Here is a 12,169-nt window from a genome sequence, read left to right as displayed (position 1 = left end):
TTGCTGGAGAATTTGCATGGTATGTCTTGCTCTGGAACTTATTGGCCCTTGGGTGGTGCTTGGTTTCAGTGTAAGTATGGAGGCGTTTGATGAGCTTCTGTCAATTAATGTTCCCTGGATTCAGGAGTTCTCTGGTGTTCTCAGGATTTGGACTTTTTAAGCCTCCTGCTTCTGGTTTTCAGTCTTATTTTTACAGTAGTCTCAAGACTTCTCCATCTGTACAGCACCATTGATAAAGCATCTCCTTTTGAAGACAATGGGCTGCTTTTCTGGGTGCCTGATGTCCTCTGCCGGCACTCAGAAGTTGTTTTGTGGAATTTACTCAGCGTTTAAATGTTCTTTTGATGAATTTGTTGTGGAGAAAGTGGTCTCCCCATCCTATTCCTCTGCCATCTTAGGACTGCCTCCAGGTTATAATTTTAAACCAATGAGTTTCAAAAGTGTCTTCATAGTGGTATTTGAATTTCAAATGTTTTTGTTTGATTAAATTCCATCCTTATCTTAGAGAAAATTATCACTTAGCTTTTCAACTTTTTGTAAAACAGAGAAGCATCAATTGATTGATTCATTTATTTTTTTCATCAAATGGTTTTACTGGGGGTCTTATTTTATTCCAGCTTGGATGAAGGTTCTTCCTAACCTGGAACATTGGAAGAACTGAGTCTTCTTGGGATTTTCTGTGCCACTCCATATAGCTGTCGCTGACCAAGGGGGATTCCTCCTTCTATGTCACCTAGGGGTTCAATGCTTTTCCAGATCCTTCTCTGATGAGGCTGTCAGCAAAGCAGAATATCCAGACCCTTCTCTTTCATGTCATCCTGCTTGGACAGCCTTCAGTAGCTCACCAGTGCAGGACTTTGTAAATATGCTAAGTTCTGAGGAGTGAGGCACATCTCTGAAGGGTATCCCAAGGTAGACGATTCAGGGTTGAAATTCTGACTAATTTGACTGCACAAAGGAAGGCTCTGACATGAAGCCTCATGTAGTTGCTTTCACTTGAGATATCTCTCCTCTCTGGACTTTGCCTGCCCACAGGTAGTCCCCTGTTTAATGCTCATGACCCCATGTCCTTCCTCAGAAAATCCAGTCCTGTCTGCATTTGCTCATCTTCTGATTTAAAAAAACATTTACTGGGTACTTCCTAAGTTCTAGCTATGAGTGACAAAATGGGGAGTCAAAACAGACACAATCTTTGTTCTCATGGAGTTTATAATTTGGTAGGAGAAAGCATTTTAATCAAAGTGTTAAGTGTTAGTCACTCAGTTGTGACGACTCTTTGGGACCTCTTGGACTGTAGCCCTCCAGGCTCCTCTGTCCGTGGAATTCTCCAGGCCAAGAATACTGGAGCGGGTAGCCATTCCCTTCTCTAGGGGGTCTTCCCAACCCCTGGATAGAACCCTGGTCTCCTGCATTGCAGATTCTTTACCATCTGAGCCACCAGGGAAGCCCGAGAGCGAGTCAAAGCAGACACAATCTTTGTTCTCATGGGGTTTATGATCTGGTAGGATAAAACAATCAAAGTGTGACACTAATACACATAAAATGACAAAAACTGCAGTGAAAGACGGATGCACTGATCATAGGGACAGACTTACCTGAGGAAATGAGTCGTGAAGATGAAGGTGAACAACTTTAATGTATTCCCATGCATATAGGAAGCCCATGCCTGTGGGGGAGGCAAGGCAGCCTGGTGCTCCTGAGATGGTAGAACATGTGGATCCACCTCAGGTAAATGGATCACCTTTGGTAGCAAGAGGGATACCTTCTCCCTCTTAGTTTTCTTTACTCATTCTCTCCGGAGGTGGACAAACTCCTGTCCCCATAATGGGTTAAATGCAAGAACCTGATTCTAGTTCTGTCTCCCTATCAGTGACAGCTGTGGGCTGGCTGGTCTGTGTTTCTAGATCCTCTGCAAATCCACACATTTCACAGACACATGATTTACTCATCTAGAGACAACCAGAGTTACTCCTCTTTTTGTCTGATCCTTTAGTAACCCGATAGCTAAAGAATCCACCTGTAATGCACGGGACCCCAGTTCAATTTCTGGGTGGGGAAGATCTGCTGGAAGAAGGGATAGGCTACCCACTCCAGTCTTCTTGGGCTTCCCTTATGGCTCAGCTGGTAAAGAACCCACCTCCAATGTGGAAGACCTGGGTGAAATCCCTGGATTGAGAAGATACCCTGGAGAAGGGAAAGGCTACCCACTCCAGTATTCTGGCCTAGAGAATTCCAGGGACTGTATAGTCCATGCAGTTGCAAAGAGTTGGACACGACCGAGTGACTTTCATACAAACTTATACTTAGGAATCCGAGAGAATCCCATCCTACACCTAACAAAATCCTTCCAGCTCTTTTTATGTTCTTCCTTAAGCCAAGCACATCACACTAAACATCACGGTACACTAGTTATCAGTTATCCCTTTGCTTTCTGGAAGCAATGATCCAGCTTGATGGGATATTTTTGATAAGAGACCCTCTACTGATGCTCTATCAGAAAGGATGGAATGTTAGTTCAGTCTGCCATAGAGAGTTCAAGGTAAAAAAGGGTTCTGGCTTTTATAACAAAGCCAGACTGTAAACTGGTGAGAGCATCTGAGTGGGATGGTAATGAATGAGTCTCAAACTCAGGAACCCTGAACACCATCGTTTTGAGGAGGGTCTGGTACATGAAACAGAGTTTCCTTTAAAACTTAAAAAAAAAAAAATGAAAGGTCAATTTAAAACTAAGATTTACAGTCAGTGCATAAATTTTTCTTAAATCTATGTTGACACATTGCAGCATGTAACATGTTAGGAAACACCTGTTGCAATATTTAATGTGTAAAGGACAAAGTCACACCTCAAGCTTCTGGGCTCTGTGTTTTTTAACATAACCCATTTTTATGTTAGCAGTTCCATTTATAACTTACAGGGAAAATGCCTCCAGATAAACTTGGCCATCCTTCTTCAAAGGTATGAGCTAGTACACAAGAGTGTCAAGGTGATCATGACAATTGGTTTCCAAATGTAAATTTCAAGTATCCTCATCAAACTGAGTCTTCTGTTCATGAACCTAGTATTTTGTTACCTTTGCTCTCACTTTAAAATCAGCTCGCCACACAGGGTCCCCACTCTTTAGGCTGGCCTTAGCCAGAGGAGTAAATGTGATGGAATGTGACTGACATTTTCTCTTACTTTCCATTTTGAGTATCCTCTGGTCCCTGCCTGAACATGTCCTATGTCCTATCTTTTGCAGGACAAGAAAGAGCCTTCTGTCCATTTAGGAAGGCAAACTCCCTACTTTGATCCCTGAGGTAGTGTCCTAATCTCTGGATACCCCATAAAAATGCAAAGCTGTTTCTCTCATTTTATTCAGAAGCTTCTACTTCTTTAGGGCAAGCAGACCTTTAAGCATCCAACACACCAAAATCCTCAGAATCACCCACTCTGTGAACAGGCCTTGAAAAGAACTGCTTGATGACAGCCTAAGAGGTGTCCTAATATGAGGGAGGTAGCACCTATTTGGGTTTCCCCAGTGGCTCAGTGGTGAAGAATCTACCTGCAATACAGGAGACACAGGAGACACGGGTTCAATTCCTGGGTCAAGAAGATCCCTTGGAGGAGGGCATGGCCACCCACTCCAGTATTCTTGCCTGGAGAATCCCATGGACAGAAAAGTCTCACAGGTTACAGTCCATAGTGTCACGAAGAGTTGGACACAGCTGTAACTGAACACATCACACACCCACATCACCCATTTAGGACTGACCTCAGCACAAAAGCTGACAGTTTGATGTACATCTAATGCATCTTCAGCTTTCTCTAGCCCCATGGGATGTGTTGTGGGAGGAGTTCCCACGCCCTCACATTCTTATCCTTCTCCATGTCAAGATCTGCTCAGTTGACAGACACAAGTTGTCAACTTCTGTGCTGAGGTCAGTCCTAAATAGATGATGTGTGTGTGTGTTCAGTTACAGCTGTGTCTGACTCTTTGGGACCCTATGGACTGTAGCTTGCCAGGCTTCTCTGTCCATGATTCTCCAGGCAAGAATACTAGAGTGGGTGGCCATGCCCTCCTCCAGGGGATCTTCTCAACCCAGGGAACAAACCTGTGTCTCCTGTGTCTCCTGCATTGCAGGCAGATTCTTTACCACTGAGCCTCTGGGGAAACCCAAATAGGTGATACCTCCCCCATATTAGGACACCTCTTAGGCTGGCATCATCGGCATTAAGGTGTGAGGATTTGAGGTACTATCTTCTGTCTATTTAGCAACATTTATTAACATGCTGGATAATGTCTAAGATGCAGATACTAGTTAGACATTCGCTGTTCTTAAGAGGCCTTCCCAGGTGATGCTAGTGGTAAAGAACAAGCCTGCCAATGCAGAAGACACAAGAGAGGCAGGTTCTATCCCTGGGTTGAAAAGATCCCCTCAAGGAGGGCATGGCAACCCACTCTAGTATTCTTGCCTGGAGAATCCCATGGACAGAGGAGCCTGGCGGGCTTTGGTCCATAGGGTTGCAAAGAGTTGGACACAACTGAAGTCACCTAGCCCACCCACCCTGTTCTTAAGAATTAGCAGTCTAAGGGAAAGGGGTGCACAGGTAAAAATAATAATTCTAAAATAATTTTGGAGGTGAGTGGAGGACAGTGTTGAGAAGAACGCACAAAGGAATGTGGAACTAAGCAACCTCAAGGTTCCAGCTGGGTCATGGTTGGAAAACATCTCAATACCCTCACCCAAAGCAACATGATGGTGTTTAATGTTAATTATCCCTGTTCTCCAGCACTTAAAGGGACCCTCTTTCCTTGGAATGTTTGCTACTGATAGAATAACCAAACAACCTTTAGTCTAAAGGAGTGAATCTCTAAGTGTGGAATTTCGGGAACCAGAAGAAATGTGCTATATCCTAATTGTTTCTAATTGCTGACAGGTCCACACACAGATTTGTACCAGATCTATCTGAAGCATGGGGTTTATGGAAACTCCAAAACTCTATTCTGAAGAAGTTGATTTGGTGACATCAATTTGTGTCCCTTGAATCTACCTTTTAATGATATACCTTGGATCATCCTAATGTGTGGCCAGGTTTGAAAACTACAATGCTATCTCTTGAAAACCTGAGATTATACTGGGTCAGATCTTGTCTTTTTGTAAGGTCAACTCTCACCCTTCCCCAGGGTCCTAACTTGATGTCAGAGAATGACTTAGGTCCCAAACAGATTGGAGTCTTACTATTTCAGTGTCCATATCTGTTATATGGATCATACGGGCTTTGGAATCCAGGTCCATAAACTTTACCTGGATAGGGCTCATTTTCCTGGGCCTGGAACCAGATGAAAAGCATGTGTGAGGCAGGGTCCCTAAATAGCCACCTGAATGGGAATTCCCCAGAATACTTGTGAAAAATTCCCTCATTCCATCCCCAGCATGCTGAACCAGCATCTCTAGAATGTGAGGCAAACCATATTTTTAACACATTCCTCAAGTGATTCTCACTCCCACCAAGACAGAGACTATCTAGACAAGATGCACCCACTGATGAGACAAATTTGAGGATGTGCTGGGAGGGTGGCAGGTCCAGCAGTCTAAATACAGTACTTACAGGGTCTGGTGACAGCTCACTATACTATCTCTGATGCAGCTTCTTCCATGGAGAAGTGAGAGGGCCAGGCAAGTGGATATGCTGAGCAGGCAGTTCTAGAGGGTGGAACAGGAAAGGTGGAGAGACGCCCTGAGTTAGGAAATTCAAGAAGCACTACGATCATGAGCAGAAGGACCTTGGTTATAACACTGAGAACTGGGAGCTGGTGGCACTTGAATTTGCATATGAATTTGCTCAGTAAGAATGACTAATCTTTGCTCTACAGAGCATCAGCTGTGAGAATTCACTTCCAAGACAACTCATTCACATGGCTCACAAGTTGGTAATGACTGTCATCTAGTTTCAACTGGAGCTATGACCTGAGAGCTTCAGTTATTCTCCACATGGGCCTTGCACATGGAATTGCTTGAGTGCTCTCATTGCCATGGTGACTGATTTCCAAGAGTGAATCTTCCAAAGGGTAGAAATTGGAAATGCTCTCTACTTAAGTCAGGGCCTAGAAAAGGGAATGTAGCACCTCTACCATATACTATTGGTCAAGCAGTCACAGAGCCTGATCTCATCCTCATCCTCATCCTCTTAATGAAAAAATGTTAAAACTTTGAGACCTTGTTTAATCTATCACAGTGAGAATGGATTGAGTCAACAGAAATAAGAAATATGATCAATTACAATATTGTGTTAATTTCAGATCTACAGCATAGTGATTTAATTTTCTGCAGATTATACTTCATTAAAGGTTATTATAAGATATTGGGTGTAATCCTGTTGCTTATCTATTTCATATATAGTAGTTTGTGTCTGTTAATCTCATACTGCACATTTTCCCCTCCCCCAATCTCTCTTCTATTGGTAACCATAAGTTTGTGTTCTAAGTCTGTGAGTCTGTTTCTGCTTTGTATATAAATTCTTTTGTATTATTTTTCCGATTCCACTTGTAAATGGCATTATGTAGTATTTGTCTCTCATTTCACTAAGCATAATATTACCTAGGTGCACCCACATTACTGCAAATGACAGTATTTCATTCTTTATTTTATGGCTGATATTCCACTGTATGTATATACTACATCTTCTTTATTTATTCATCTGTTGATAGGCACTCAGCTTTCATGTCTTACATACTGTAAATAGTGTTGCTATGAACACTGGGTGCATGTATTTTTCACAAATTAGTGTTTTTGTTTTTTCTAGATATATATCTAGGAATGGAATTGCTGAATCATATGGTAGCACTATTTTCAGTTTTTAAAGGAACTTCCATACTGTTTTCCATAGTGACTGAACCAGTTTACATTCCCCCCAACAGTGTAAAGGGTTCCCTTTCCTCCATATTCTAACATTTTTGATGATAGCCATTCTGACAGGTGTGAGGTGATATCTCTTTGTTCTTTTTATTTACATTTCCCTAATAGTTATGAACATCTTTTCATGTGCCTGTTATCCATCTGCCTGTCTTCTCTGGAAAAATATCTATTCAAGTCTTCTACTCATTTTTGTTTGTTTGTTTTTTTATACTGAGTTGTATGAACTATTTGTACCTTTTGGAAATTTAACCCCTTGTCAGTTGCATCATTTGTAAATATTTCCCCCATTCTGCAGGTTGTCTTTCCATTTTGTCATTTTGCTGATGGTTTCTTTTGCTATGCAAAAGGTTTTAAGTTTAGTTAGATATCATTTGTTTAGTTTTGCTTTTACTTTCTTTCGCCTTGGGAGACTGACCTAAGAAAAAATTGCTACCATTCATGTCAAAGAATGTTTCAACACAACATTGTAGGCCAACTATACATGAATAAAAATTTGTAAAAGAATGTTTCACCTACATTCTCTTCTAAGAGTTTTATGGTGTTGTGTCTTCATTTAGGTCTTTAAACCATCTTGAGTTTATTTTTGTATAGGTGTGAGGAAATGTTCTAACTTCATTCTTTTACATGTTAACTGTCCAGTTTTCCCAACACCCTTGTAGAAGAGACAGCCTTTTCTCAATTGTATATTCTTGACTCCTTTGTTAAAGATTAATTGACCATGGGTGTGTGGGTCAATTTATTTCTGGGCTCTTTATTCTCTGCCATTGATGTGTCTGTTTTTATGTCAATTACACAGTGAAATAAACAACAATTTAAAGTCTCTGGAAAATGTCCTAAAAAGCATATAGCAAGTGAAGAAAATTTTACTTATTCAAGAAAATCTACTAAATCTCAGTAAGAATAGCAAGAGCCTGTGGCTCTTGTAGCATGATCCTCTCTCTCACTCCCCAGCTCAGTGAAATAGGAGCTCCACATTGGGGGATGTGCCTAAGAAACTGGAGCTTTCCTCAGATGTCAGTGAAGGGATACAATTTCTCATTGGTAGAGCAGGATGCCAGCATTTCTCATCACTCTTGCTTGCAGAGTCTAAATTCCTGGTGAGCACAATCAAGAGATTAGGGGCTCCTTCCTTCATCTAGCCTGCATTTCTGAGAGATAGTTACACCAAGAATACTGGGAATTGATTATACCAGCTCACTCAGAGAGCAGACGTTCCACACCAAGAGAGGCAAGCTGACACCAGAGGTTATCACCTTCACCCAGAACTCGGCTTATAAAGGAAGGGTGCCAATCAGAGAGGAGTAGACAGCTATCCCCATCTGCAGCTCCTGAGCAGGGACTCAGAGGTTTTACCTAGAGAGAGAGGCAGTCAGTAAGAACATCTCAAAGCTCTTCCTAGAGGAACTGATTTTATTTGAAACAGATTTTGGGGAAGTTCAAGCTCAAGCACTCTTAAAAATAATGGTGGTTTTGGTGGTAAGCAATTAAGTGGCGGCTAATAGCTTTATGAGGGTAACAAGTTAAATTGTGGGCCAGTCTGTTTACTGAGAGAACCAGGGAAAGAAAAACTGAGATCCCTTCTAGAGTCAAGAAAAACCTCAAAGACTGGTTTCAAAGACTAACCTTGCAAAAGAACCTGAATTTAATTGGATCATACTGTCGGACAATGGATGCCCTAGGGTATCATCAAAACAAGAGTGGCCGTCCAGCAACTGCTGCTGCAGCTGCTAAGTTGCTTCAGTTGTATCCGACTCTGTGCGACCCCATAAATGGCAGCCCACCAGGCTCTGCCGTCCCTGGGACTAGTGGAGCCTAATATCTGGATGTGATACCAGCAGAGGCAGACAACTTAACAGTGAAATCAGGGAAAGACAGTCAAAGACAACTCTGTTAAAAGTACTATACTCCCAGGGTAAATGTGTACTTGCCCAAGATTGCATCCTTTGAGGAATAACATCAAAGACTTTACATTTATGGGAAATAGATTTCATTTAAAATATTTCAGTGAAGTCACTAAACAAATGAAAAAGCAAACAATAAGGAAAATAAACTCCAGGGAAAAAGGGAGAACAGTATCCAAAGTTACTACAAATTTTAGCTAAAGTGTCCAGTTTTTCGGAGAAGGCAATGGCACCCCACTCCAGTACTCTTGCCTAGAAAATCCCATGGACGGAGGAGCCTGGAGGGCTGCAGTCCATGGGGTCACTAGGAGTTGGACACGACTGAGCAACTTCACTTTCACTTTTCACTTTTCACTTTCATGCATTGGAGGAGGAAATGGCAACCCACTCCAGTGTTCTTGCCTGGAGAATCCCAGGGACGGGGGAGCCTGGTGGGCTGCCGTCTATGGGGTCGCACAGAGTCGGACACGACTGAAGCGACTTAGCAGCAGCAGCAGCAGTCCAGTTTTTAACACAAAAAAATATGAGATATAAAACATGAAGGAAAGTATGACCCGTACACAGGAAAAGAAAGCAGACAACAGAAGTTACCTGTGACTGGGTCTAGTTATTGGATTTAACAAAGACTCTACTGCAGCTATTATAAATGTATTCAAAAAAATAAAGAAAATTATGTTTAAAGAAAAAAAAAAGTATGATGACTATGTCTCATAGAGAATATTAATAAATTGATATAAGTTATCCAAAAAAAAAACAAAATGGAAACTTTGGCAACAAAAGGTGAAGGAATTGAAATGAAGAATGAAATACACAAGCTCATCAGTTTATTTCCACTGGCAGAAGGAATCAGAGAACTTGAAGATAGATCAATAGAGATTATGAAATATGAAGAACAAAGAGAAAAGAAAAAAGAAAAAAAAACAGAGCTGCAGAGAAGCGTGGGATCCTACTAAAGTGCACCAACATATATATAGTGGAAGTACCAGAGGGAGAGGCGAGAGAGAAAGAATAAGAAAAAAGAAAAAGCTTAAAGAAATAATGGCTGAACATTTACCAGTTTGATTTTTTAAAAAGAAAGAAAATCCATTATCCATGATCTACACATCTAAGAGGCTCAGCAAACTCCTAGTAAGATAAACAGCAAGAGATCCTCACCTAGACATATCAAAGTAAAATTCCTGAAAGCCAAGGACACTGAGAAACTTTTAAAAGATCAAGGAAAAAGCTATTAATTATATATGAGAAAATTGTAAGATTAACAGCCAACTTCATTGTTCAGAAAAGTTGGAGCCCAGAAGGCAGTGGGATGGCACAAAGTCCTCAAAGAATAAAAATGCTAAATAAGAATTTTATATTCAGCAAAACCATTTTTCAAAACTTAAGGTGAAACAAAGACTTTTCAAGAGAAATAAAGACTTTTCCATTTTGGAAAACAGCCCAGCAATTCCTCAAAAAGCTAAACAAAGTATTACCATATGACCTAGTGATTCCACTCCTACAAAAACATGCATCCACCTAAAACTTTTACACTGATGTTCATAGTATCATTATTCATAATAGTGCAAAAATGGAAACAACCCAAATGTTCATCGATTGATAAATGGATAAATAAAATATGGTCTGTCCATACAATGGAATATTATTTGTCAAAAAAAGAAACTATTGATATATGCTACAAAATGGATGAACATTGAAAACATTATGTCAAATAAAAGAAGCTAGCCAAAAAATAAATAAATAAAATAAGAAGACGCTCATCACACAGCCTGGGTGGGAGGGGAGTGTGGGGGAGAATGGATACATGTATGTGTATGGTTGAGTCCCTTCCCTGTCTGCCTGAAACTATCACAACATAGTTAATTGGCTATACCCCAATACAAAATAAAAGGCTATTAAAAAAAAGAAGTTTGCCATCAAAAACACATATACTATATGACTCTATATGAAATGTTCAAAACAGACAAATGCGTGGAGAGAAAATAGATTGGTGGTTTCCCAGATCTGTGTGGGGATGGGTGCTTAGGTGTGAGGGGAAGTGATGAGTGACTGTTTAAGAGTATGGAATTTCTTTTGGGGTGTGATGAAAGTGTTCTAAATTTGATTGAGCACAAATAAAAACCACAATAAGATATCATCTCTCACCTGTTAGTATAGCCATTACCAAAAAGGAAAGAGACAACAAAACTTGGCATGGATTTGGACAAAATGGGAAATGTGCACCATCAGTGAGATTGTAAATTGGTACAGATACTACAGAAAACAGTATTTAGGACGCTCAAAAATTAAAAAATCAAACTAACATATAATTCAGCAATTCCATTTCTAGGAATATATCCAGAATAAAAAACACTAAATCAAAAAGAATATATGTCCCCTATGTTTTAGTTCAGTTTAGTCACTCATTCATGTCCAACTTATATTGACCCCATGGATTGCAACATGCCAGACTTCTCTGTCCACCATCAACTCCCAGAACTACAGTTCAGTTCAGTCGCTCAGTCATGTCTGACTCTTTGCGACCCCATGAATCAGCACACCAGGCCTCCCTGTCCATCACCAACTCCCAGAGTTCACTGAGACTCACGTCCAACGAGTCAGTGATGCCATCCAGCCATCTCATCCTCTGTTGTCCCCTTTTCCTCCTGCCCCTAATCTCTCCCAGCATCAGAGTCTTTTCCAATGAGTCAGTTCTTTGCATGAGGTGGCCAAAGTGCTGGAGTTTCAGCTTTAGCATCATTCCTTCCAAAGAAATCCCAGGGCTGATCTCCTTCAGAATGGACTGGTTGGATCTCCTTGCAGTCCAAGGGACTCTCAAGAGTCTTCTCCAACACCACAGTTCACAAGCATCAATTCTTCAGCACTCAGCTTTCTTCACAGTCCAACTCTCACATCCGTACATGACTGCTGGAAAAACCATAGCCTTGGCAAAGTAATGTCTCTGCTTTTTAATATTTTATCTAGGTTGGTCATAACTTTCCTTATTAAGCCCTTATTGAATATATGATATGCAAATATCTTCTCCCAATCAATAGGTTGCCTTTTCAGTTTGATGATAGTTTCCTTTTCTGTTCAGAACTTTTATAGTTTGATATGGTCCCATTTGTTTATTTTTGCTTTTGTTTTTCTTACTTTTGGAATTAGAGCCATGAAAACATCACTAAGACTAATGTCGATGAGGTAATGGCCTGTTTTCTTCTAGGAATTTTATGGTTTCAGGTCTTAACATTCACATCTTTAATCTGTTTTGAATTAATTTTTGTGAAAATTGATTTTTTACAAGATAATGGCCTTGTTTCATTCTTTTGCATGTGACTGTCCAGTTTCCCCAACCTATTTCATTGAAAAGACTGTCCATTTTTCACTGTATGTTCT

Source organism: Bos javanicus, chromosome 5, assembly GCF_032452875.1.
Source record: "Bos javanicus breed banteng chromosome 5, ARS-OSU_banteng_1.0, whole genome shotgun sequence".
Classification (NCBI taxonomy): domain Eukaryota; kingdom Metazoa; phylum Chordata; class Mammalia; order Artiodactyla; family Bovidae; genus Bos; species Bos javanicus.
This window is presented reverse-complemented; position numbering follows the sequence as displayed.